The 6000-nt window shown below is 47.4% G+C and overlaps 1 protein-coding gene across 1 annotated transcript in view; it reads left to right on the forward strand.

The window, feature by feature from the left end:
* The window catches only part of NT5DC2 (5'-nucleotidase domain containing 2), a 184147-nt gene extending 178567 nt beyond the window's left edge, over positions 1–5580 (forward strand). Inside the window, exon 15 of the mRNA XM_082265923.1 lies at positions 5391–5580. The gene's annotated coding sequence lies outside the window, so the exon portion shown is untranslated. The remainder of the gene's footprint in view (positions 1–5390) is intronic.
* Positions 5581–6000: the final 420 nt, after the last annotated feature.

Below are 6000 nucleotides of genomic sequence, written 5' to 3' on the forward strand. Positions count from 1 at the left end.
TAGGAGTAAGGACCTAGACACCTTGCTGGGATCTTAGGTCCTGGCAAGAATTTTTTCTTAAAGGATTTTTTTTTTAGACAGCTTTTTTCTCCAGTGTTCCTGTGAGATCTTCAAGCAAGAAAGCTGAACTGGGCGACGGGCTGGATGTTGAGATCCGGTGGTCACCCCAGTTCAGCCTACGAGCGCGTGCAGGCCATAGCTCTGCGCTGGGTCGGCCGCGACAAAGTCCCATTAAAGGACTGTCCACGCGAGTTAAACGTCTCGCCGAAACGCCAAAGACCATGAGTCACGGCGTCCGTATCGGTCGACAGCCCTCCCGCCCCGGTGGAGAGGGGTACTGTCAGGAGTTGGTGCCCGCCTGGTTCCGGTATGGTGAGTAGTATGTTCCCCCTTTTTCCCTGACGGGTTTTGTGGTGAACGCGGGCCCCTCTCTGTATGGTAAGAAAGAGTCCTTTCTATCCTATAACATGTCACAAATCCTCCTACTTTGAGTGTAATTTATGTGTGCAAAAGCCAGGAGGCTTGGCTTGGGAGCTAACAATCTATTGTATACATGTTTTAAAGATGTAATCTGTGGCATTCTGGGAATCTTATGGGTTAAGTATAAGCTACCTACCAGTCAGAAGCCACGGACATGTAGACTGCCTTCCAAATCAGATCTCCAGCTATTAGCAGGCCTCCCGAACGGCCACGCGGTCCGCCAGGGCCGGTACCGCCAACCACGCCATATCCCCATGCAGAGAGAGTGTTGTGTGCCCTGCAGCACACCGCTATTCAGTTTAGGCCGCCGCCATTTTTTTTGCTGGATTGCACGAGCCGCCATTTTGGCGTAGCCTCGTGTCTCCAGCATGGGGGCGGCCATGTTTGAGGTGATCCTACACCTCGTGGAGCTTGGGGGAGGCGCCGGAAGGCGTGCAGAGGGGCGGAGCCGCCTCCTTTCTTCCTGGGCAGCCAGCCAAAAGATTTCCTGTTTGTCAAGACAGCGCTGTAAGCTGTTGCAGTTTAACTCTGAGCATCAAGTGGTGAGCCTGGGGGTCTATCTCTCTCTCTCTCGATCGATAGGGATCCCTAAGCAGGTAACACTAAGGGGCTTTTTGTGGCGCTGGGGGTCAAAAAAAAAAAAAAAAAGTTTTTTTTCTTTACTTTTGAATTATATTATCCAGGAAGTAACTGGAGTTATTATGGACCCTGCCACACATATTCCCCCACCTGTTTCCCTCGAGGGGGCCTCGGGACCCGCCGGTGCACAGAGTATAGAGTCATTTACAGCAATTTTGGAGTCTATGGTGGCTCGGGTGGAGGCGGCCTGTCAGGGACGGGGGTCAAGGAAGCGACCCCCGCCTACCCCTATACCATCTGACACCTCTGACTCAGATTCAGAGATGGTCACGGCAGTTGCAGGTTCCTCTGCAAGGGCTGTTATCCCAGGTAAAGCCCCCTCAGACAGTGAGGAGGACGCTTCTTCTCTTGCTATAATTCAGGAAGAAGCATTGGTGGACGCACTAGTTGTGGCAGTGCAAGAAACCTTAAAACTTGAGGCTTTACCGGCAGAGGCAACTGAAACAGAGAGGCCTTTTGGGACTAATAAGCCCATCAAGACGGCGAAGGCTTTTCCTGTACCTAAATGTTTTGGTAATCAGATTAAAGGAGAATGGGAGCATTCTAAACGTACCTTTACTATTTCCAAGCGTATTGCTAGACGCTATCCGTTTGAGGAATCCATCATTAAGAAATGGACGGTACCACCAGTCGTGGATCCGCCTATTTCCAGGCTGAATAAAGCCACGGTTATTCCAGTGGAGGACACTTCGTCCTTTAAGGATCCGGTGGATCGAAAGATAGAAGCAGAGTCCCGCACTATCTTTTCTCTGATAGGGTCAGCATTTAGACCAGTAATCGTTATTGGTCTAGTTTCCCAGACACTTACGGAATGGGCGAAAATGGTACGCCAAGATCTTAGGGGAAAAGATATTCCCCAGGAGACATCTGATTTGATGGAACAGATCATACAAGGGCTACGGTTTATCTGTGACGCAGCCTTGGACACTACTCCCCTATTAGGGCATGCATCTAAGTTAGCAGTGATCCTCAGACGTGTGCTGTGGTTAAAATGCTGGTCAGCTGACCTAGGTTCCAAAAAGACCTTGACCAATCTCCCCTTTCAGGGGAATCGTCTATTTGGAGCCAACCTAGATGAAATCATTAAGGATGCCACTGGGGGCAAGAGCACTTTTTTGCCACAGGCTGCAAAAGCTAAGGGACCTCGCAACAAGCGAGGACCTTTCTTTACCGCCCATAAAGGGCGCCCGGCTGGTACTAGCGGGAAAAGGCAAGACTCCTCCAGGAGGGTTCAAGAAGGGGACCAACCCAGCCAAACCCGAAGCAAAGGAGTACACAGCCTGAAGGTGCGCCCCCACCCGGTTTCAGGGTGGGGGGACGTTTTCACCGGTATTCAGGACATTAGATCGAGCATCAACCACTACTACCGGTGCGATTCTTCCCTTCCAACATTTAAGTACCACAGGAAGCGGTAGTTACCGTTCCCTGAAAAGATCTTTTCCTTTACCTTTTCCTAAGATTAGTCCCGATACCTCACAGGAATCGGATCTGGTTGACCAGATAGGCCAAGTAGCCTCTAGTCGGGTGACTTCGGTCCCTGAGGTTCAACCAGAAAAGATCACCTTTCCTGATAACTATCAGGTATCTGATAAATGTGTGGGAACAGAAAACGACCAGACTTTCTCGGATGGTCGGGGCCAGATAGCTCTAGGGACGCCTGGTTCAGATCCAATCAGCGCCAGTGGTCCTAGAAATTCTAGGCTGGCCTCCTCAAGCCGGCCTGGCCGACTTGGACATGTTAGTCGCAGACGTTCCGTGGGAACTTCGTCTCAGGGAGTGTCTGTGGTCTCAAGGACCAATTTACCTTCGTGCTTTACAGTCGCTGGTTTTAATGGCCTGGCCATTGAGACCCAAGTACTGAAGGACAGAGGTTTGACTACTTCAGTCATTCCTACCCTTATTAAAGCAAGGAAAGCGACTTCCAGCAAAGTCTATTATCACACATGGAAGACTTATATTGCGTGGTGCGAATCTTTAGGATTTCCTCCACGTACCTATTCGGTGACTCGAATATTGGCCTTTTTGCAACAAGGGGTTGAGCAGAAGCTAGCCTTGAGCACCATCAAGGGTCAAGTTTCAGCATTAGCAATCTTCTTTCAGAAGCCTTTAGCTACCAAATCCTTGGTGCGGAATTTCATCCAGGGGGTGCGGCACCTGGCTCCTCCAGTCCGCGCGCCCTTACCGCCCTGGGATCTTAATTTGGTTTTGTCGGTTCTACAGAAACCTCCCTTTGAAAACATCAGGGAGATTCCCTTGCTTACTCTATCCCAGAAGGTGGCCTTCTTGGTGGCTATTACTTCTGCTCGCAGGGTGTCAGAACTGGCTGCATTATCATGCCAGTCACCATACCTAGTGATTCATAGGGATAAGGTAGTACTTCATCCTAAGCCATCTTTTCTTCCCAAGGTGGTTTCAGATTTTCATCTGAATGAAGATATTGTACTACCTTCCTTGTGTCCTCAGCCCAAGCATCATCGGGAACATGCGTTGCATTCCTTAGATGTGGTTCGGGCAATCAGGGTATACCTGAAAGCTACGGAATCATTCCGTAAGACGGATTCACTTTTTGTGATCACGGATGGCCCCAGAAAGGGTTTGCCTGCATCTGCCGCGACCATTGCCAAATGGATTAGACAAACGGTGGTACAGGCTTATTCTATTAAGGGTCAGAGTCCTCCGTTCCCTGTTAGGGCGCACTCCACTCGAGCGCTCAGTACTTCCTGGGCCTTTCGCCATCAGGCGTCAGTGGTCCAGGTATGTAAGGCGGCCACCTGGTCGTCGGTACATACCTTTACAAAATTCTATAAAATTGATGTGACGGCATCGGCGGATGCCTCATTTGGCCGCAAGGTTTTGCAGGCCGCAATTTGAGGAGACCGGTGGTCTACCTCGAGGGTTTTTTTCTGTTTGAAAAAAAAAAATTGTTTTCTCTTTTTTTTGGTTGAGTCTCATCATTAAGGATGAGCATTGTAAACTTCTAGTTGGCACCGGTTGGGCCTTCTAGATTGGGATTTGATTTCCATTTTCCCACCCCTCAGTTGTGATACTGCTCTGGGACGTCCCGAAGGTGGTGTATCTCCGAGGACTACGTCTGTCGATGAGCGCTAGAGAAAAATGGATTTTTGTAAAATCTTACCGTAAAATCCTTTTCTCTTAGCTCATCGACAGACGTAGTCCCCGCCCCTCTGTTTTGGAGTTGGGTTGGGTTAAATTCTCTAAGCACTGCTTTTTCACATAACTGATTTGCTGAGGCAGAGAGAGAGAGGATATACCCTCTGGGACTGCCCCTAGGGTGTGGCCAGAGCTTTTTAATTTCCTGTCTAGTCCTGCTCCTGCGGAGGTAACATAACCCGAAGGTGGTGTATCACCGAGGACTACGTCTGTCGATGAGCTAAGAGAAAAGGATTTTACGGTAAGATTTTACAAAAATCCATTTTTCATGCCCTGTATCATGATTTACGCACCTACCCTTAGAAGTTGATGTCAGCCATCTTCAAGCAGCAGAATCAGGAAGTGCATAGAAGGAAGTGACTGCAGGACACTATACTCTCCTCTATCATTAGAGGGCATTGTGGGACATTATATTCCTCTTGCATGATTTTTTTTTTTTAACTCATTTTAATACGTCAAACGCCTGCCAGTTCGTTTGCGGAACGTTACCATAGACTTCAATAGGAGGTGTTGAAAGGCAAACTTCAATTTTGAAACGAAGCGACATGGCGCAATGCTAATGCTTCATGTTTTGATAATGTGATCAGGACTGTGTACTGTCTATAGTAATATTTGTATAGGTGTTTGAAGAACAGTAAAAATGCCCCTCAAACGCCTGCTTTCCATGCCAGCGTGAACTTATCCTAATACCTGCAGCAGGCTGCAGACCAAATACCAGGCTATTTTGCTAAGTAAAGCTTCAATACTTCTTGATTGTATGGAAAGCTCACCCATGCCTTCCTGCCTCCCGCACCTTTCTATTGGTCAGCAAAGTATCCAATCATGGTGAATGTGGCAAGAGGTTGCAGGAAGCTCCAGCACTAGTTGCCTGTCAGATTAGGCCAGCATTCAGCAACAGGGTATTAGAAGCTGCTGCAGGTATGTGACAGCATCTCTGCGTGCCTACACTTTATACCGCAGTTTTTTTTTTTTTTTTTAATGGCAGAATCTCATTAATGACAATGATTGTACATTAATAGTAAAATTATGTCAACTATGTCACCATCTACTGAACCATCAGAATCCAAGCATAACCAACATGTATCTTTTTTTTTTGGCAGATGACCAGAATTGAGACTTGCCAAAATGTTATGACCATCGCATCAGTCTCTGTGTTAAATTACATCTAGTGAAGCATCCGCTCAAACCTGGGATTATTCGTTGCTAAAGCTCCTGGGTGCTTGCTGCTGCCAAATTTGCCTGTTGGTCTGTATGTTCAATGTACTTGGCCATTTAGTAATCTGATGATATCCTTGCACTTGCTGATCTGAATGATGCATGTTTTAGTTTTTTGATGTAAGACCTTTTTTATATATATCCTAGAAATAATAACACTACATGTTATGTCAATGTTTCTGATGCCAGCTTCAGGTGTGAGGTTCTTCAGGCAGTCCTATTTGCGGTGTTGCCCCCCCCTCCTCAGTACTGCTTTTGGACACCCCGAAGGTTTAAGATTTCCTGTGTCCCTTAATGAGTGAGATTAAAAATATAATTTTTGTAGTCTACATTTAATCCTTTTCTTGGGGTCCACCAAGGAACAAAGATCCCTCCCTTTTGTGTTTATGATCATGATCTCGGTACTGCTTTAGCTACAAAACTGAGGCATGCTAGTACCTGCCTACCATTATTTTTTTCTAATCCTGTTTAAACCAGTGTCTAATCCTGTATGTG

This window comes from Pelophylax lessonae, assembly GCF_965119305.1.
Source record: "Pelophylax lessonae genome assembly, chromosome: 8".
NCBI lineage: Eukaryota > Metazoa > Chordata > Amphibia > Anura > Ranidae > Pelophylax > Pelophylax lessonae.